Source organism: Danio rerio, chromosome 17, assembly GCF_052040795.2.
Source record: "Danio rerio strain M-AB ecotype USA chromosome 17, GRCz13ab, whole genome shotgun sequence".
NCBI classification, from domain to species: Eukaryota; Metazoa; Chordata; class Actinopteri; order Cypriniformes; family Danionidae; genus Danio; species Danio rerio.
This window is the reverse complement of record NC_141037.1, coordinates 29,253,638-29,276,640: the sequence shown is the minus strand read 5'-3', so window position 1 is coordinate 29,276,640 and position 23,003 is coordinate 29,253,638. Positions and strand designations below refer to the sequence as shown.

At 35.6% G+C, this 23,003-nt stretch overlaps 1 protein-coding gene across 9 annotated transcripts in view; it reads right to left on the bottom strand.

The window, feature by feature from the left end:
• LOC141378579 (uncharacterized) overlaps positions 1–23,003 on the bottom strand; it is a 171,061-nt gene that overhangs the window by 130,781 nt on the left and 17,277 nt on the right. For 3 of the 9 annotated variants that reach the window (XR_015513446.1, XR_015513447.1, XM_087290633.1), the window contains exons 2-3: positions 10,361–10,426; positions 8,874–8,971 (exon numbers count right to left, since the gene is read on the bottom strand). The exons of 2 other annotated variants lie outside the window; for them this stretch is intronic. The gene's annotated coding sequence lies outside the window, so the exon portion shown is untranslated. Of the gene's footprint in view, positions 1–7,547; positions 8,972–10,360; positions 10,427–14,483; positions 14,597–23,003 lie in introns of those variants that run through there. 4 more of the 9 variants (XR_015513444.1, XM_087290632.1, XR_015513445.1 and 1 more) reach the window with 3 other exon arrangements.

Genomic DNA, 23,003 nt, shown 5'->3' with positions numbered 1-23,003 from the left:
TTAAAACGTGTATACTGAATGCACTTTAATCGATAGTGGCTGTCAATTATATATATATATATATATATATATATATATATATATATATATATATATATATATATATATATATATATATATATATATATATATATATATATATATACATATAAAAAAAAACATGCCTCCAAAAAAGTTTCAATCAATAAGCTGCTGTATATCATTTCTAGAATCACACAAAAAAATCATTTTGCACCTCTCACAGACACAGACACTGAGAACCACTTTATTAGTGGTTGCTTGGCAACAACCAATCCACTGGCAGATCTAAAGCAGACAAGGGTCAAATGGGTGGTATCCTGTTTGCCAGTGGGTAATTGGGGCAAATCACTGAGGGCACAAAACATACATGACCTTGTGACCTTACAGTCCTTTGGGCTTTGCCTGCAACTGAAATCAAAATGTGCACAATAGAAGACTCTGTTTATGCATGAGCCTCATAAAAACTGAAACACAAATAAAACATAACTAGAAATAAGGATTTTACTTGGGAAAAGATGAAAGATGAAAGTCTTCAGTGAGCCTGGGGCGGTCAAGGCCACTAGATGAAGGAGGCTGAATGCAGAAGTCAAAGAGAGGGCTGCAGAAATGAAAATGTCAAAATTCTTGACAGAAAAGTAAGTGAGACAAAGCATTTTAGTGTGTGTGAGTTAGAGAGAGAAAGAGTAAATGTATAAAGGAGTCAGAGGTACAATGAATAAAAGACTGGCTCAGAGAAAAACTGAATTGAGAGAAATTCTCCCAAGGGTAGAGAGCACAACCCCTCATGTCATATGACAACCATGAGGCAACCATAATATAGTCTGAAGCACTTGCATACCAAACTCAATGCTCTTCTTCATCCTTAAAATATACCCAAATGATCTTTGCAAGCTTTTTACAGCACATGCCTCTGAAAAAAAGCAAATCAAGTATTGCCTTAAATGTCTATGCACCAAATTATCTTAGAAAATGCACACTATTTATGTAAAATGGAGCAACATAATTTAACACCAAACCATTCATTCTTTACTTCATTTGATCAACAGAATGCCCCTCCCCCTGAAAGTGGCAGAGCATAGTGTATGGCATAACAAACACAGACACTTTTTAAACACTTATTAACAGTGGTGACCAAACGTTGTGTAAAACTTCCAGGAAATATGTCTTTATATCAGACATGCTTAGACATACAGGACAGAAGACAGAATATGCTGACTTGTTTCAATGTATTAAACATACAATGCAAACAAAATTAACATTTTGCACTTTTCCTATTGATTCTGACACGTCAACTGACATTATTCTATTACATAAACATTTGTACCTGCGAACGTTATTTCATAAACAGTGTGTTTATCAATAAAATGTGTTCAAAAAGTGTGTTAAATGTCTATTAACTTTGATTCATAAAAAAACATCTGATGCAAAAAAAGTAAAAAAAAAAAAGCTATTTCTGGGTTTCTCAGTAGCAGAAGTCGTTATAGTTGGGTAAACTTAGAGTGCTGTAAATCGAAGAGTACAACAAATAGTTTTTTTACAATCCTATTTGCTAATAACATAAAAGGAAAACTCCACGAAAGTGTTATTAAGACTTTCAGAAAAAGGAAAAGGAGGAGAGAATAACGTCAAATTTACTCTCAGCCCCTTAGACGCTGCATTAGAAACACCTTGCATAAAACGTAATTAATTTTTTTGTCATTTGATGCAAAGATGATATAATACATTCATAAATGCAAATAAATATTAGTACGATTTTTTAAAAACCAAAATATAAAAAACTTTCAAGGATTAAAAATTATGATGACCGATACATGCGATTACACAGATTCTATGTAGCTGAAAAGATCTCCGTCCATACTACAATACTGAAAATGCACTTCACGTGACTACACACACACACACACACACACACTTTGGCATGTGCTATAGCGTATGTGTACATCTGAGCTCCAGGCAGTAAGTAAGTGCTTTGAGCACACCTACCTAGATGAGAGCAGCACACGTCAGACAGTTCATGAAGAATCTTTCACTGGATTTCATCTCACTAAAGTAGTTAAACGTGATATTTAATTAATTGTCTATATCTAATGGTCCTTTGAATTTTATTGTCCTCAGGTAATGTGTTTTGGCTGAGCGCAAAGATAAGTTACTAAATTAATTTATGTAAACACGTACAATGATTTTGCACATTTGACTGATTGCTTGCCTATTATAATGGCCATTTTTGATTATTAAATCATTTTTTTTTTTAATTTAGTCTCATTTTTGTTATAAATATGCATAGAGTGAAGATGATTTTCATATAAATATGTACCTACTATTGCCTCAACATTGCCTTAACAATTTCTGTTGAGTTAATATCAAAATAAAAATAAGCAGTTTCTCATATCATGTTTTCATTTTGTTGTTAAGATAGTGAAACAACAAAGCCAGGGTAATCCGAATAAAGTTATAAAGTAGCCTACATTGTTCCCCGACGAAGAATTACCCGACGTGTCCTCGGGAGTTTGTTTTCAATAGCAAACTTTTGAAGACTAAAAGATGCAATCAGAAATTTGTGCACTTAAAATTGAGGAAAAGGCCCAAATCAGATACAATAATGTCTGCAGCCATGCCTCCGTTTTCAGAGGTCTCCTTTTTCCCCAATCTATACTGACATGAAGCAGGATTGTTTTAAAATGAAATTGCCTCTTCAGCGTTACCAAAAAGCTGCTTTTTCAGGGCTCGAAAAATTCCGGGGTAGTGTGGAAAAGGTGTAACCTAGCAAAACTGTTTTAGAAGTACAATATATTAGTGTAAATTAGGCCTTACTGTAGCTGTTAAATACTCACACATGGTAGATATTTTTATCACTTTTAACTTACACTTTAAATCCTGTTTCCAAAAAGTATAATTTTAAAATATCTAATTCAATACAAAAAAAAGCTTACATTAAGTTTAAATTAGAAAGCATACTTGCAATCTTTTAGGGTAGGTTTTGTCATTATTAGTCAACCAACATCAAGCATTTACCTTTTTTTTTTTTTTTTTATAAAATGTACATACTGTAAAATCCCCACAAATTCTCCTTAGCATTAGCAAAAAACATTAACATGTGAGAAAATGATGGTGTTAAATTAAGGCACAGAACATTTGCTAGGCAGGGCTTAGCCAAGCATCATTTGCTTATGGAGTTTTGTCAGGTTCATGGCAGTGAGTTGAGCAGTTCAGTGCAGTTGGCCAGAGCAGTTCTGTGTCTTTTTAGTCCTGAGATTAGAGTGCAGAGCCACTCCTGTTTTTACAGACCTCAGACCAGCCGTCCACAGCCTCAGGAGTTCGGTAATTAAAGCAGGATAGAACGCTATCAAGAAAAGCAGCTTATCTTCAATACAGCCAACCAAGCAGGCAGGCAGAGCTTCACGCAGACACACACTTACTCACAAACACACATACATACGTTTGCATCTATAATCCCGCAGAATACATAAGAAACCCTGGGATAAAGTAGGCAACTATTTTTAAGATTTGCCAAATTTTGAGAAAGTAGTCTTTTTCATGTCTGTGCGTGCGTTTGGAATTTAACTTCTTTGGATACATGCAGCTGTCTTTACGACAAAAATCCAGGCTTCTGTTAGCAGATGTATGAATTCTTGCTAACAATTTTCCTTCTTAATGTAGTATCAGTGAGTCTCTCAATGCTCTAATTTATCCACCACCACAAATGTTCTCTAAAAGCAAGCAAAACCCCTTCAGTACGTCATGCATCACAGGCCCAGTTTGGTTGCTTTAATGAGCTGTAATCTCTAAGCCTTCGATTCATGCTTGAACCTGAAATAACTCTAATTCTGCTCAGAGGGGAATGTTGTCCTTTAAAATGTGACACCGCTAACACTGTCTGCAGCCTGAACACGCCGGATTTATGCTCTGATTAATGAGAGCGTCTTTAAATGGGGTTAGATCAGGTTCTCTCCACAACCTTGTCTAACAAATCACGAACATTCTCTTTCTCCCTCTCTTCCTCTCCGTTGGGGGTATTAAATTTCCCCAAGTCGAGACTTAGAGGCTCCAGGGATCAATGCGGGCTGCCTGTCCAATTTATTAAACTTGAATGGAGATTAATTATGATCTGCTAATGAGCAGGCCACCGTGTTAGAATTACGTTAAAAGCGTGAAATATGAAGTGTTTTCTTAGCTGCGTGTCTGCACACCCGCTGGTGCTGTGTTCAGGCAGGTGAGAACGCGTGAACAGATGAGGGAGAATGGCGGTCTTATTGTTATCCATAACAGAGCATTCACAAGCCAGTCCTCACACTTTCCGAGTACCATACATTTTTTTCTCTTTCATTTTTAGAAAACAATTCTAGGTATCAAGGTTTCAACACAAAATTGAGCTCCAAAGTTTTAACTTAAAATCAATTTGAGTTAAACCAATTATTTAGAGTCTTCAGCATCAAATTAGGATATTAAATAAATCATTTCAAAAGGATCACTTGACACTGAAGAGTAACGATTCTAAAAATTCAGCTTTGACAATAAATTACTTTTTAAAATCTAGTAAAATAGTTTTTTATAGCATTTTTCACAATATTTTTATATTTTTTTTTAACAAACAAATAGATATTTAAGTAAAATTAATCACAATTTTATTTTCCCTATTTTTCAAAAGCTTGTAGGTTTTTTTCTATTCCAAAACTTAAGACTAAGCCAAAAATGATTAAATTTGAAAGTATAAAATTAATTGATAAGAATTATGCAAATATATAAACATTTACAAACAATGATTTTTCTAAGTCGCACCAGATAGACTTCAGCCAAAAGCCCACTAGCACAAACACTCGCATTCGCATTTGTGCGAAAAAAACATAAGCCTTCCACACCAGCAGGTGGCAGTAGCCTGTATTTGCCAATCAAACAGGAAAACTACATTCCTAATGGGCTAAAGATTTAGCTGAATAGTCAATCAGAGTTCTCTTTCTCAATGCTCTGCCATCAGTTTGCCAAGCAGAATTTGCCAAAGAAAAAAAAAAAAAAAAGGTAGACTGAAACCAACAGTGTGGGAAAAAATTAAGTGTGATGTAACACTTTTTTTATTATATATTCAAATAAGCCAGATCATGGTGTTATACAGACCCTGTGCCCACTCTAAACAACTCTCTGCCTTAATCCTACTTCTAACATTTTAAATGTAAGATAGCTAAACAAATTGTAATTAAATTAAAGTAGATTTTTGTAATTAGAGTAAATAAAAATCCCATTTTCTGGTAGGCTGTAATTCTATTTTAATGATCTAGGTGTAAAATATAAAGTGCATGGTGCAAAAGCATTAAGGGCGTGTCTGAATTTACTTTTGCTATTTTAAGAACAGAAAAAATTGTGTGCGCCGCGGTGCATGGTCTAACAGGGTTGTGCTTATTCTCTTAAGAGGTTATGGGTGTGTTTTGAGCATAACATGCATTATACCAATCAGAGTCTCATCTCCCATTCCCTTTAAGAGTCAGTTGCACTGCGCCATGGCGCATTTGCTATTTACATGGCGGACTTTGTAAGAGGAAAAACTGAATGCTTCACTGGTGAGAAAGGAGTGAATCAGACCATCTGCAGCACGAGGATAAAGAATAAGCCTCGTCTTTTACTTTTTTCACCTCTTTATTTTGTTATTGCAGTTTACTTTACTCCTTTACTTTTGTGGATAAGGAAACGTCCATTAGCATACATATTTAATTTCATTTGTTAAATGAAAAGATTTGTTTTAAAACAATTTCTAAATTCAGCAAATTAATAATTGAACAATAATAATAAATGTGGTCAAAAAAGTTACAAACACACGCCCCATATAGTGACCCATACATCCCCAAATCCTGACAAGTGGACAAATCTAAACTTGCTTTTATTAAAACAAATATAAATATGCATATAATAAATAATACTGCTATTAATAATAACATTACAAAAATGCAACTCGTCATGAATTAACTGAAAAAAGCCCCATATATATATATATGTGTGTGTGTGTGTGTGTGTGTGTGTGTGTGTGTGTGTGTGTGTGTGTGTAGTAAATAATAATTTTAGCAACATTTCTATCCTTTAATTTTTTCATATGTAAAGATATTTGTGTGCTGCTTTAGATCCTTTGTGCATTAAGCAATGTGTACGCTTGAACCAGTATTGGCACAAAACTAGCTCTGGGCTGGACTTTAAACCAGATTTTAGTTGGTCAATGGCGGGGCTTCAGTTCCTCAAAATAGCAACGTGCCAACAATACGCCTTAACACACCTCCTTTCTAGACTTGAACATTCATAAGTTCATAAAGTGGCACAAATTGATTTGCTATTTAAAATCGTGGCACAAAACATGAAAATTAAGAGTTACGCTGGTCTAAAAATAGTAACAAATTGTGCCAAACACGTCTTGCGCCTTAAGATATGGCCCTAAATAGCAACTGTGGGCATTGCTGTGGAACTATCTTTGCTCCATAATCTAGCAATAAGAGAGTAAAAAATGCTAGGTCGTTTCAACTCAAATTTAGGTAAAATATGGACCACCCTAACCACTGGGTTAAAATGTAATGTAATGTTTGTCCATATTTTACACACATTTGGCTTAAAGCAATCCAGCAATCTTTTAAAGTCTAGCTTTTGGCTCATACTGGAGCCTGATTCTTCAAGAGACACATGCCACCATCAATACCCTTCTTTTCTGATAGTCTTTGCCAGCTCACATTCTGCCATAAACCCCACTGACCTTTTAATGTGCCGAGTTCTTGCATTCTTGTGGAAGTTATGTTCTCCCTGAGAGAGAAAGTATAATTTCATCGATCACGTATGAAGGTTGGTGCGTGTGAGCAAAGCTGAACAGTTTGCTCTTTAAGAGTGTGCTGCTCTGATGCATTAACATAAAGCTAAAGGAGAAAGAAATTGCAGGTCTCTGGCAGGCTGCTGTCTAAATTGGGTAAAATTACAGCATAGGTTCCTATCTGTGCATCTGCTGTCCTGGTAATTACAGAGTGCCGCTTTCATTGCGAGAGAAAAATAAAAAAGTCTGCTCTGATGAGGCTGCCGTGATTGCTGCCATTTACTGCATTTGTTCAGATCACTTCAGCGCGTGACGAGGTATTTGTTTTTCCCCACCTCTCCCTTTCAGTTCGCAGATTAGGAAAGGGTTGACTGAAGACAGTTAGTGTGCTATTTAAAGCACATTTCTCGATTCAGGCCTCTGCGAAGGTGGAGAGTTTGACCTCAGAAACTCTGGAAAAAGACACTGTAAAACGGCTCTGATGTGAAATGAACTTGCAACAAAAGCAGCTTCGGGTGAGAACGAGGACAAGACAGAAACATCAGCCAGACAGACAATAGAAATGAGATTACAATCCGATGTGGGTTTGACAGTTGTGAATAGGACAGCATTCCTTTTCATGTTTTGTGTCAGTGTGGACGTTTTTGAGGGAAAGGATTGAAGACGCCAACAGATGTAAGCAGTTTCCTTTTGCAGAGCTGGAGTTGCTTTTGCTCTTGTCATATTTGTCAAAAAAGGGATTTTTTTTTTCTTTGATAACTCACCACATTTTGTTGAAACACAAAAGCGCCAGTGGGAGACAAAACCTTGTTCATACTGTATGATTTATTTGCTAAATGACTTTCATCAGATTTATTCTGGCAATTAAACACGTTTAAACTTTCTGATGATATCAGAGTTACTTCAAAAAAAGTTTAACATCCAAATCATTTGATTTTTAAAGATGCGTTGAAAAAACTTGATGTTCCTTGTGCCGAGATTGCTGTCTGATTACAGTCAGCAACAGTAATGATAAAATAATCTGCCGACGGCTAGTTAGTAAAATCCTTGTTGATGCGACACAAAAATGATTTCTCCATTAGAGTTTTGTAAAGCTAAAGAGCTAGGAGCTACATTTCCTTCATCTTACTGACAGAATCCTTTCAAACAAGACAAAGTGTTGCTGTTTGCTCTAGTCATATCGACTTGCCTGAGGGTCTGCACTCTGGTCCAAAATTCCTTTTTTCTCACAAATAGAGTGTCTTTTTAAAGAGGCTTTTCATGCGGTAACCTCACAAGAAAGCTTGGAGACTCTTGGACTGTGGAGAATGTCTGTCAAAGCGTGTACTGAATGAAAGCTGTATTGTATTGCTGTTGAATAGGACATTTCTCTGTGGTCCTCTACTTGTTCGAGCGCATCATGTCCACTCTGATTCAAAATGCCATGAGTTTCCTTCATTTCGCTTTCTATTCAGTGACATTAAAGGAGCTAATTGTGAAGATAAGTTGTGATGAAGAATTCACACATTTAAATCTCTTGAGTCAACAATAGATTTAACTACACAGATTTAGATGTTACAGATGTAGGTACTGTTGGCCTGTCATAACAATATGTTATTTATTTAATCATAGCTCTGAAATAGATTTTCTGACAGTTTGAAATGCTCCGTTTTGTGAAGCATAAATAAAACACTCAAGTTTCTGTTTATCTTTTCTGTATGATTACCTTTTGTCTTACAGTTATATAATTGTATATAAAACATTACATAGTAACAGTTAAGGTCAGAAATATTAGCCTCCCTTATATTTTTTCCCCTTTTTTAAATATTTCCCGAGTGATGTTTAACAGAGCAAGAGCATTTTCACAGTAAGTCTGATTATATTTTTTCTTCTGGATAAAGTCTTATTTTTTTTTACTTCGGCTAGAAAAAAAGCAGTTTTTAATCTTTTAAAAAACAATATAAGGTCAAAATGATTAGCCCCTTTAAGCAATTTTTTTGTTCATGTACAGAACAAACCATCATAACACAATAACTTGCCATATTACCTATGTTATTCACATTCACATGATGAACTCTTCTGATCAGTCTCATAAGCTCACCTTTTCAAGCCATACTGATACAGAAGCTTTCATTTTCGTTCTCTTCTTCAGAAGCTTTTTCTGTGGTCTCTCTTTGTCTGGCATCTTTGCTTTACTCCCTTTAGCAGAACAAAAATAGAGTTAGAGTGTTTCCAAAGTCTTTGTAAATCTACTTTGTGTAGTACACATTACCCACATAATTTTAAAACTCGAGCATAACGTTTCAAAAAATTCGGCAGCAAGAAGCAAACATGCCGCAACAACAGTGAAAGTTACCGCGGTTATTTGCTATGTCAATGAAAACACTAAACTTTAGGCTTTATGGAGAGTGAGTTTTACGTAAGACATCATGTTGCCATGGCAATGACGTAGCGAAAAAATTTTATTTTCCATAATTTTGTTTTGTCTTATATCCATAATGCGTTTCAGTTTAGTTTACTGTTTGATTGCTTAATTTGCTGGATTTGATGACATTTTAAATGATTAACGTTAGATCAATTTAAATAACTGCCTATTTGTATTAAATGTAATATTAATTTTAATAGAAATGTACAAAAATAATTTTAGTATTTATAAAATGAAATGAAAATGAAATGAAAAAATGAAAAGTCTTGTAGATGCTATTAATGCTTCTGTAAGGGACCAACATTCTAAAATGCATGTAATAGCATTTTGTATAAAGTAAAAAAAATATATATATACATACTATAGACATTCATATTTTATATGAATATTTTATTTATGTAAACCTTACATGTGTGCAAGAATTACTTCAGAAATGCTTCAGAGGAAAAGTAAACAATATAAGAAGTATTAAGCCTCATCCTTTAAGCAAGCACAAAGCAGAAATGAGTTAAACACCATCTGCAAGGTCAGACGTGTGTGCGTGTGTGTGTGGTTCTTCATCTCCTGTCCTCTCTCTCTCCCTCTACTCTTCTGCACAATGAAGAGCTGTTTGCCAGAGACATTTCATCATGTCATCAACTTTACTTGCCGTCTGAGGTTTTGATGATGGATGTCGGCAAGTTGGAAAATGTGATGAGCAGATTATTAATTGACTATTGATTGAGGACAAAGTTTTCCCTCTTGAATGTGAAATCAACAGCTCTGAGAATTGCAACCCTTTGCTGACATAAATCATTTTTTAAACAGGACACGGCCATGATTCACTCTTAACTGCACTCGCATCCAAACCTACAGCTCCTGAAGAGCTGGATAATTTTGTCTGCCCAGTGTGGCTGGCATAGCTGACTCAGAGACTGGTTGTTGTTGTTGTTGTTTTTTAAAGTCTGGGAAGATACATGTAAGTCTCTAATTTTTATTTATTTTTGATAATCTGTTTCACTTCATTGGATATACATTCGTGGCCATGTTATTATGCAAACCTTGCTAGAGTAGTAGAGTTGGAACAACCCCTCCCACCCCAAAAAAAAAAAAATATATATATATATATATATATAGTTAAAAAACATCTCTGATCATTTACTCATTCTCCACTTGTTACTAACCTGTTTAAATTTCTTTTATTTTCAGACTTTGTGTCAGGTGGGCTTTTCCACACTCCATAGTAATGCCTGACAGACAGGTAATAGGAGACACACGTTTGTGACAGACAGGAAGTGGGAGAAGAAATACATAAATAGACGTGCACACGCGCAGAAACACCACTGTACGCCTCAGCACCTACTTGGATGACAGAGAGTGGCGTCAGCAGCGGCCCTTGTGTCAAACTCTGTAAGCTGCAGTCTGACACTCTCTCTCACACACACACACACACACATATAGACACACAGCTCACTTGCCGCCAAGGTACCAGGGCCAGAGCTTCACCATGTTTGATTTTGTTTGTGTGTTTTCATCTCTCATACCAACAAAGCTTGAAATAAATGTGTATTCGGAATGGTAGCTGTGTCCCAATGCTGTCAGGAACCTGTCATGTCCTCCTGCTGACTCTGACACACACACACAGGGGCTCACACATGCAAACGCACTCACTTACGGTCACACCTCGTGGATTTTTGAAGCTCAGACGTGGGAATGAGAGAGGGCAAGGTTTCAGACTAAAACTCTTTAAAAATGCATTTAATTAATCACAATATCTTTTGTATTGCGCTCGGAAAGAAAACCAGAGGACATAAACTCTCTCTGCTCCATCGGGCACTGGTGCAGCTTTTAATGGTGTACTAGACACAAAAGAGAAGTAATGTTGGTAAAAAAAAATGAAGAAATGGCCATTAACTAATATAGTTTGCCTGAAATTAAAATTCAACCACTTTGTTTTTGTTGTTGTTTTGTATGCATGAAATGAAGTGTATCGAGTTTTAATTAATTTCTAATAATAAGGTCACAACTTGATTTGTCAGTGAGTGAAACAACAGACTTCTTGGTGACTCAGAATAAAAAAGGGACTAAGCCAAAAAGAAAATGAATAAATTAATGAACAACAGACTTCTCTGTGGTGACATTAGTCATATTTATCTAAATATTTTCCTACAGTCTTCAGCAAGCCTACTTCCTGGTTTGCTTACATCCAATCAACAGTCATTGGATTCAACTACTGTAAGGCCCAATCCCAATTCTTCACCTTAGCCCTTCCCCTTATGCCAATTCTCTTTAGCTTAAGGGCATAAGGCTAAGGGGATTGGCTAAATAGCCGTTGAAATTTTTCAGAACCAAACTCAAAACCAAGGAGTAAGAAAATTTCCCAGAATACAACATCTACAATGGCAAAATAGCTGCGTGTGATGCACAAGTGTTTTTGTCATTATTATGAATTTTTTACAACAAACAAGCACATGTTTTAATGCATTCATTATGGTGTTCATGTTTTACCGTCATGCTTAAAAAAAAATCATAAAAAGATCAATATGGCTATCTGTAATACATAATAACATCTCCTTTTGCCCTCAAAACTTTAAGCATAGAAAAGATGTCCACACTGATCACAGAAATAGACCTGGTCAACAACAACACACAGGCTGTGTTTAAACAATTCTGAATTGGTACCAAATGTGCAAAGAAATATTTCAGGCTATTACACCCCAATCAACAAGGCCCATTGATAATTGGTAGAATTCATCAATGCTTTCACATTGTTTATACCAAAATGGGACCCCTACTAGGCTCGTTAGACTATAGGTCAACTTTTCCCAGACTTGTTTTGTCTAATTAAGAAAAGCTGTTTGAAATAAAGTCTCAGATTCTGATTATTAGCTGATAAGATCGGACCAGTCTGCTTTGCTTTTGCTGCCGTAGATCATCTGCTTTGTGATTTACAGTTGTGTTGTGGTTTCAGAGATGTTTTTTCTGCAGACCTTGGCTGTAACAGGTTATTTGAGTGATCGTTGGCTTTCTATCAGCTTGTACTTTGGTCTCTGACCTCTGTCATCAACAAGACATTTTCAAATAAAGAAACTGACATTCACTGTATATCTCTTTGTACCATTCTCTATAAACCCTATATGCTTGTGTGTGTAAAAGCCAGAAGATCATGAGATTTTGAAATACTCAGATCAAAATCTCTCACTTAAAAATCTATGCATGTTCAAAGTCACTTGAATAGTTACCGAAAAATAAAAATCATTTCATAATTTATTTACCCCAAGCTATTCTTGTTGTATGACTTTCTTCTTTCAGACAAATGTTAGAGTATTTTTTAATTTGATCGCTGTATAAGATTGTTGGGTGGTTCCTGAAACTGCATTAATCTGTCATAAAATGGACCAATATGCCGCTAAGATGTTAGCGCATGTCTTATGAAGTGGATTGATGCGTTTTTGTAGCAAAAACATTTAAAATTCTAACTAAATTATAAAATTTAATCACCGACTTCTACAGGCAAGCGAATATGTATTCTCAACAACCTTTTGGCTGACCTCTGACTCTGGGTATGACACATGCCAATGAATAAGAGAATGATGTTCTCAAGTTCAAACAAATATGGCTGTGCAAAAAAACTCAATCTCTTCATCACTTCTAATGAAATTATCTGACATCTTAACTTCTCATTTTTCACTTTTAGTTGTTTAGTTAATCTCATCTTTTTAATCTCACTGGAGCTTCTGCTACAAATGAGTCTTCTGTAAAGTGTCATACGTCCAGTTAGACCAGGGGTTCCCAAATTTTTCAGCCCGCGACCTCCAAAACAACAATGCCAGTCACTTGCGACCCCCAATATTCTCGGAGGTGGTTATAAATATATATAAACCTTGCACACAACAACGCACACATACCAATAGGCACAATTCTATTCATCATTTAATTTTGTAGAACACCACTCATAGACCATCTTCCACGTTCAGTTGTGGCCTGTATTTATTTATAATTTCTGTATTTATTTATAATGTCATCTTTAATATAACATAATCTCCCCAGGGGATGCAAAAAGACAAAAGACTGGTGGCTTTTTTTTTTGCACATGGTTTTTAATGTTTATTATTAACATGTTAACAATGTTACTAACTACTATTTTGTTCTTCATTGTCCCGCGACACCCCGGGGGTCCCGACCCCTACTTTGAGAACCCTAGGAAGTAGAAGTTGTTACCTAGTTTTAAATATGTGTTTTGCTAAACAAATAAATAAACTGAGTAATATATATATATATATATATATATATATATATATATATATATATATATATATATATATATATATAAACAATTGCTTGTTGAGCACAAAAGAAGACATTTTAAAGAAAGCTGAAAACCTTTAACCACTGACTTTCATAAGAAAGGAAAAATAAATACACAGAAATAAACAATGACGGAATTTCCTTTTTATTTTTGAGTGAACTATTCTTTTAATGAGGTGGATGTCTACACCAGTGGTTCCCAAAGTGGGGGTCCCTTGGTGATTTCCAAGTATTATTATTATTATTTTTAAAATGATTAGAATTACTACATTTTATCTGTAACCAACAAAAGATAAATGCAAATAAAAAGCAACGCAGGGGAAAACATGCAAACTCAACACAGAAATGCCAACTGACCCAGCAAAGGCTAGAACCAGCTACCTTCTTGCTGTGAGGCGACAGCACTAACTACTGCGCTACCGCATCGCCTAAACTCAACCAATAGTGTTTTAATAGTGTTGACTCTCTCACCCCCTTCCCTAAACTGAACAGCAGTGTTTTAAACTATGAAAGATGACAAATTTCTTTAAATATATACAGTCAGAATTATTAGCCTCCCTGAATTATTAGCCCCCCTGTTTATTTTTCCTCCAATTTCTGTTTAACGCAAAGAAGATTTTTCAACTAATTTCTTAAGCTACAGTAATAGTTTTACTAATTCATTTCTAATTACTGATTTATTTTTGCCATGGTAACAGTAAATATTATTTCTATTATATATTTTTCAAGACACTTCTATACAGCTTAAAGTGGCATTTAAAGCATACCAGACAACACTCCCGTATTGAAATTTCTCCCGGAACACCCCCAGATCATCGACTATTTCGATGGCAGCGGCTGTTACCCAGTGCATAGGAAAGAAAAGGCACTCCAAATTCACAACAAAAGCGAAACGAGAAAAAGAAAAGCCCCTTGATTTTTACCACATTTTCAGATTTGGCCATATTCCCATACTGCTATTTACTTGTTAAATATAAATTACTTCTGTTTTCGTCTTACCTGTTTTTTGGAACCGTTCTTCGCCAGACTCAAACTGTTGTTAAGGTCAACTCCACTTTGCGTCTCAAGTCTGCTGATGTACATTTCGAGCTCACGGACAACAGAAAATCTGTCTATACAAAGGTAAAGTGAGCCTAAGTTGTTGTTTTCCCATAGGACTGTTGCAGCAGATGTATTTTATGACACCAGTTTAAATCTTCTGACACCTTTATGGCACTCATGTACATTAAAAAATAAATAAAGGTCACGACTGAAAATGGAGGATGATCTCTATATGCTAGTTGGTATTAAACCTCACTGTTGTAAAACAGGGAACATTTCAAGTATGGGAACCCCTGTTCTACACCTGTGTGGTATAATACTGTAACATTACCAACATCCCTCTTAATATTTTTAATGTCTTTATATTAAAAATGCCAGACATTCAAGTTTAAAACAGCATAAGGGTATGTAAATAAGGGCTAGAACCATCCATCTAACAGTAAATAAACAATTGAGAACAGCAGAATTGGTACAACTTTGTGTACCATGAATGATAATAATTTAGCATTCCACTGATTGAAATGGCACTGATTGATCTTGAGTAATGTTAGCAGAATATTCATATTCTAGAAAACTGTTTTCATAACAGCACAAGTTCTATTCCTCATCTACAAGTAAAACAATGAGCGCATCAGAGAGTGTTGGTCTATCAATATTTAATTAAGCAAATTTCAATCTTTACTTTGCCAGTTCATAACTCTGCTTAAATATTAAGATGAATACGATCTCATTTAGAAAGCCCGGCTGTATATTTTAGTACCACAGCACACTGGATCGCTGCTTGTTTTTCTTTCAGCGGAGCCCAAAACTCATTTCCTCCCCCTCAGCGTGAACGTCACTGACTCTTTCCTCCAGACTGGTGTCATGACACTGTATTGATCATGTTCCACCCACTCTGCTTTCCTATTCCCACTTTTCATTAATATTTTTGCAGAAACAATCTGTTTCTTTTCTTCTCACTTCTCTGCCTCTCGCTCTCTTCACCTGTTCCATTGATATTTCTCACTGATACGCTTTTCTTTCTCTTCATTCTCTCTCCTTCTTGGAGCCTGAGGGCACTGGCAGCAATTAGCTGGAGTTGTGTTGTTCTGGGTGAAAGCTGCCCTCACACACAAACACATTCTCTCAAGACAGAAGAAAATGTGGGGGGAAAAAAAGCCAAAGTGGAAAAACACAACAGCACTCACAGATGGAAATACATACGTGATGTATAGTTGATGAGGTTTGGTGAGCGTATGCGTGTTTGATACTTCAGTCAACACTGATCTAGATGGTCCGACTCTGTGAAGTGTAAAGAAAAAAAAAGGATGTAGTGTGAAAAATGAGATTTCCCATTGGTGCTGTACTTGCAGGAAATCAGTGTTGAATTCCAGTATCACGTTAAAAAGTGCAGTGTCAACCGCGGTCAGCAGGATGAATGGTAGTATGCTGGATTATGTGTTGGTAGTGTGTAAAAAAAAGGAAGATTTCAATCATGAAGTTAAAGCCTCAATGCTGTTGTATGAAAAAAATACAAAGGATATGGTTGGTTTTGAAAAGTCTCTTTTTCCTCACAAGGTTGAATTTGCTTAATGAAAATAGAGTAAAAAATGCAGTAACAATTGAAAAAAAATTACCAGAATCGATCAAGGCCATAAAAGAATTAAGGAAGTTCAAAAAAGCGATCAAAATATGATTCTTAAATGAAGATAGTTAGTTTGCATGGTGGATGTCAATGTATTGTGAATAATTTTGGTTCCATTTTAAAATGTGGAGGTACTGTTTTGTTTTTTGCATTAACTGTATTTTGCAGCCATACTTTCATGTTTTTATCCTCGATGATTTTATTTCAAAATGTATGGGTTACTTCTATTTTTGTACAGTTTGTCTAAAATTCTTCAAATAAAAATTCAATTCAATTCCAGATTAAAAAGATTTTTTACTTTGTATATTCTGAATTGATTTAACTTTGAAAACCTTTTTAGCTGCTTACAAGTTATGTTTTTTTGATGCTTAGTACTGATTTAAAAATATTTATCAATGTTGAAAATGGTTGTGCCATAATAATAATAATATAATATAATACAATACAATAATAATATGTATGTGAAAATCGTAGTATATGTCTTCAGTGAACGTAAAATTCAAAAGAACATTAATTATTTGGAATTTAAATTATATTGGGCGGTGCGGTGGCGCAGTGGGCAGCATTAAACTCAGTTGGTGTTTCTGTGTGGAGTTTGCATGTTCTCCCTGTGTTGGGTTTCCTTCACAATTCCAAAGATGTGCTATAGGTGAACTGAATAAACTTAACTAGCTGTAGTGTGTGTGTGTGAATGAGAGTGAATGGGTGTTTCCCAATGATGGGTTGCAGATAGAAGGGCATCCACGGTGTAAAGCATATGCTAAATAAGTTGCCGGTTCATTCTGCTGTGGTGACCCCAAATTAATAAAGGGACTAAGCCGGAAAAAAAATGAATTATTGAAATTACATTGTAACTGTAACTGGAATAAAATAATTTAAATCTGTCTTTGCTCAAAAAATATTGTCATAAAAACAACAACAAGTTAGATTTGTTTAGATTTGTCCAACTGTTGGATTTTGGAGATGTATTCCATATCACCATATGGGACATAAGAATTGAACGTGTGTTTTTGACCAAACTTCGATATTATTATTAATTTTTTTCGTTTGCTGGAAATTAGAACTGAATTTAGAAATAGTTTTGAAACAAGTCTTTACGCTTAACAAACAAAATGTAATATTTATGCTACTGGATGTCTTCAGTGGACTGTGTACTGTTAAACACCGATTCCTTATCCATGAAAGTAAAGTAGTAAAGAGTAAAACTAAAAAAAGCAGAGTGGCCGAATGGAGGAGGCTTGTTCTTTATTCTCACACTGCAGATGGTCTGTTTTACTGTTTTTTTTTGCAAGTGAAGCATTCAGTTTTTTCACTTCCAAACTCTGCTATGTAAATAGCAAATGTGTCATTGCGTGGCACAACTGACTCTTAAGTGGAATGAGAGATGAGACTCTAAATGGTTTGATGCATGTCATGCTGAAAACACACTTATAACTCATTAAGAGAATAAGCACAAACCTGTAAGACCATGCACCATAGCGCATACCATATTTTTTCAATCTTAAAATAGCAAAAGTGGATTCTGACACACCCTTAATGCTTTTGCGCTCTGCGCCTAGATCTTTAAAATAGAGCCCAATGACTTTATGTACATTTGTAAAAGTATTTGACAACAAAAACAATGATAGACTTACTTTGTGCTGCATACTGATTTACACTGCCTATATACACACTGAATCCTTTTGAGGGAATTATTTTAAAGACATCATTGTCATCTAAACTTAAAGCTTTTTCAACATGCAAATGAAAAAACTAGCTCCTTGTTATGCAAGCTCAACCTTAGAGAAAACAACAAGTTTTGCTTTAATACATACAGTAGCACTACATGATACAAATTTTCTATTCCCAAGAAGCACTGGCTGATGTGAAAAAGAAAAGGCAGAGAACTATAAAAGCGTCTCTGAAAATCTTGATGTTAGTCCACTATAAGACTAATTGTCTATAAATAAAGTTGAACACTGTCCCTCGAAGTGGGCGTCCAGCAAACACGAGTGCAAAAGCACAGCACTGAACGCTCACTGAATGCCAAGTGAAGCTCAAATGAATTGGGTGATGCAACAGGACAACGAACAAAGCACTGGAGTAATTCAATAACAACGCCTTCAAACCCTTTCAGATGCTTCGGCATGACCTTGAGACAGCAATAGTTTCAGCACTGTCTCAGGCCAGGGGAAAAAAGAGACAGGAGGTTATGAAATGGAATTTAAAAACATCAATAGTAGGAGGATGATATAATTTTAAATGGCATGCCATAAGATGTGCCCGCATCATGAACCATGTGAGAAAGCTAGTGAATTTATTAAATGCCAAGCCGTGTAACCCTTAGAAACAAATAAAAACTTTGAATTTTATTTTGAAGCCAGAGAATAAAGGTTGTCAAAGAAAATACTCTCTCTTTTTGTTTCTTTCTTCTGTTTAGATGGAGAATAGAAACTAGAGATGGCGGTCTGAGATAGTGAACAAATATCTAAATTTAATCAAGTAAAACAATCAAAGAAAAAATATTAAAATAATCAAGTTATACATTTAAAAATGCTTTAAAAACAACAGGCTTAACTTTAACAAGAGCAGATATAGCTTTATCTTTTTCAAAATGCAAATATACTTTTAGTAAGATGATACATTCTGAAAAATAACTAGGGTATAACCAACATGTACTGAACAATAGATTTACAGTGTGTATAAATATTTGTATTGGTCATTTGTACATAAGTATAAAGCAACAAAATAAAGTAATAGAAGCTAAATAATGCACGGCTTTCAGTCAGTTAGAATTAGAAAGAACTGCTGTATATTTAAATAAATATATAATTGATTAAATATATCCTGGAAGAGAGAGCATGAGTGACATTAAAATATCTTGCAAACCCCAAACATTTTACTAAAAACATTGACATTTTAGCAAAATTATATCAATAATAATCTACAGGCATCTTATAATAAAATTATATTGCTATCAAACACTGTGCTGTTTATTTACACGTTACAATAAGGTTTTTATTTTTACATGTGTTAACATGAAGTAACTATAAGCAACACATTTATTGCACTATTTATTCATCATGTATCATTCATTCATCTTTGTGAAAATACAGTTTCCTTATTACCCCACAGTGCATTGCTTAATATTATTGTCCCCATGAACCGGAAGCTGTGAGCATTATTTTTTTGGTATTGTGACGCAGTTCCTTGAGAAACAGAATTTCAAATGACAAAACAGCAGGCATGGCTTAATTTTCTAATGTTTCTGCTTATTGTCAAAACTGACAGTTGAAGCGCCGTGGTTGAGTATGTTAGCCACATCAAATTCCAATGATATACATAATCTGACAATTTAACTGAAAAAACAGGAAGAACATTTTTAAATTTCAATAAGAAAATATCAATGGCAAACTATTTTTTTTTTCTTTCTTAATGACATGCACACATGAATTGAATTGTTCACCACAAAACTAGTAATGTGAGCTAACAAAATAATATGGCTAGTTTTAATTTATTGGGAACTTTAACAAGCAAACTTTTAATAATGCATTAGCGAATGTTGAAATTAATAATTACTAACTACTGATCTTAGTTCATCTTAGAAAATAAATAAATTAATATTAACTGGAACCAGTAAAGATAAACAACCAAGAAACAATACATACTGTTAGACATTTTATTTTATTTTTCACTGTTGCCAGCAATTTTTCGCAACTGCCCCTTTACATTAAGTTACCTGTAGATGTGTTTAAAAGTTTAATTTTATGGTAAAATAGTCCTACCGCAATTTCTGTTTATGGTAAAATGCCCTTCACCAAATTTTACTTTTACAGTATGACAGGTTTACAGTACTTTTACTTTTACTGTAATTTATTTACATTTTACACTAGCAGCACAAAACCTTTAGTTTTAGTATTTGCTATTGAATTTAATAAATTCCAAACAAGTGGCAATTTTTTTTCCTTAACTGTCTCATATTTAGTAATACTTGATTACCTTGGTTACAGTAATATCCCGGAAATTCTTAATATGCAGTATACTTCAAAACTTTTCAAATGGCCCACAATGCAGAGTCTATTACAGTAGTGAACTGTAAAGAATTTATGTGGTATTTTACTGGGCATTTTTGCAGTAAATATCTGTACAATTGCTGCAAAGTCTAACAGCCAGATAATAAATAATATGTGATATTGTAACAGTGTTGTCACAATTCTAAATTCTATTATTTTCTGAATAATATGTACAGTAGTTAAGCTCTACTACAGTATCCTTTTGGCTTGTTAAAACAACCATTGTAACTAGTAAATAGGGTTTTAAACTCTGGTCACAGTGAAATGTTTACTCCAGCACCCATATCACACAGCAAAACAAGTCATTAGCACATTTACATTTAAAGACATTAAAAAAACAACAACAAAGGGTTTGCAGTTGATTCTCTAAGTGACTCTACAACACAACGGCCCCTCTGGGGGACATTAACAACTGTGTTTTCATCCTGACAACTTCTTCCCTCTCCTTCACACATAACAGCTTCCGAGCAATTATGTCTTTCACTTTTTATCACTCCTGTCAGCTGCTTTGACACAGAAAGCTCAGCATTACAGTGGTGTATGTTTCACTAACAAACATATGTAGCAGCCTGAATCTGTGTGAAGATAGAGGACTGAAGCAAATTACAAAACAAGAGAGAGGACTCTCATTTTCGAGCAGTTTGTGCTTTTGAGTTGCATTTAGTGGCGTGCGATGAGTTTTTACGGTGGGTTTGTATGGCATGAAATAACGTGGCATTTCAGCTCGACTGACGAATTTTATTAAGAGTATTTATATCTGGGGGCCTTAAGCCGCCCTGATCAGCATAATCCCTGTCCAAACAACAGATAATGAATCTGCCTCCCAAACAGCAGGCGGCTGCAGGAAAACCCACGGCTGATCTGCAGAAGATGAGCACAAATTATTGGATTTAAACCAGCAGGAGAATTTCTAATGGGTTTCTGGTAAGACTCCCAATGTTCATCAAAAGTGTCCTCTAGATTGGGACAGACGAGATAAGCTTTTATTGCAATGACATACAAAGATTAGATGCACTGGGACAAATAATTTACATGAATGGGCTAAACACAACAAAAGACCATCTTGAAATAGCATTGCAGCTCACGAGTGGCAGAGACTGCATTAAAACACAAGACTGAAAAAGAGAGTACAATAACAACAAATGATTGATACTGCGAGATATAATAAGTTAGATCCAGTGGTGGAAAAAGTACACTCAAAAAATTTACTCATTGAATAAGCTCAATTTAATTTAGGGCAGGATTTCCATCCAATAAATTTGTTTAGCACTAATCAATCTACATTCTTACTCTCGCCTATGGTCATGAGCTTTGGGTCATGACCGAAAGGACAAGATCTCAGATATCAGATACAAGCGGCCGAAATGAGTTTCCTTCAGCGGGTGGCAGGGCACACCCTTATGGATAGAGTGAGGAGCTCTGTCAATCAGGAGGAGCTCTGAGTAGAGCAGCTGCTCCTCCACATTGAGAAAAGTTAGCTAAGGTGGCTCGGGCATCTGTTTCCGATGCCTCCTAGACGCCTACCTAGGGAGGTGTTCCAGGCATGTCCTACCGAGAGGAGGCCTTGCAAACTTGTACGCATGCAACTACACCTCTAACGCCTGTTTCACACCGCAAGCGTCAGCGGCGCGTGAGCAGAGCGTGAGCAGCGCGTGTGTTTTCGGCGTCCATGTTAACAGATTAGAGCTTTCATACCGCACGCAGCAGCAGCGCGTCAGTGCGAGGCGTGAGCGTCGCCGAAGCAGCAGTGCAGCGATAGTTTCGGCGCTGGGTCTATTTTTGACGCGCTGCTCACGCTCAATTAAAGTGACAGTGCATTGATAATGACCAAAACACATTGAATGACAGTAAAAAGCAATTTTACCCAATAAATACGTTAATAATGTCAAATGGTTTATATATAGTCATTCAAATGAACTTAAAACGATTAAAAACGGCAACAAACATTTATTTAGGCCCAAACTACAAAACCGAATGTAAAACAATTTTACTATCAGTTTTGTTTAAGTTGCACACTAGTGTTGTAGGAGAAGGGAAATAGAATATTTACGGGATTTGTAGTCCATAGCGAAGTGTATTGTGGGTAGTGTAGTGCGACACGCATGCTGGATTATGTGAGCTCGCTGTGTTCTGTGCAGCTAAGCAGAGGAAGAAAGTTTTAATCGGCTTTGTTTTATGTTCACTCGAGTTATTCGTACCGGGAGCTGTTTGCACTGTGAATCTGACAACACGAAAATAAGTAAAAGAATGGCATGCATTAATTACTTTTGTCCGTCTCATCATCTGCACGAGCATGAATTAACGAGCTGTTATTCTGCCGCTGGACATCACTGAAGCGGAGAAAGTAACACTAGTTTGATCATGTATAAATATCATTATAACTATATTGTATAAATATGACTATAACTAGGTCTACAGCAACCTGATAATCAAAAAACAAATGACATGATATCACAGGCGATTGTCTTCTGACTGTAGACACTTCTCATATAAGTTAGCTTTAGAAGCATACAGTACTATTTGATCTATAAAATTTGTAAAATAAACATTTGCAGGTTAATGAAACAGCATAGGAGGGGCCTTGGTGCAGATGAAAAGTTTAAAAAGTGTATTTGTATATTGAGGGGTAACTAGATAGAATAGACAGAGATAGGTTGATCTCAGCAGCAGCTGCCGAAGAGCTGCGCGCTGCAGACGCAGCTGGTGTGAAAGGCAAACGCCTGCGTGCTGCTACTGCTCGACATACGCGCTGCTCACGCTCTGCTCACGCGCCGCTGACGCTTGCGGTGTGAAACAGGCGTA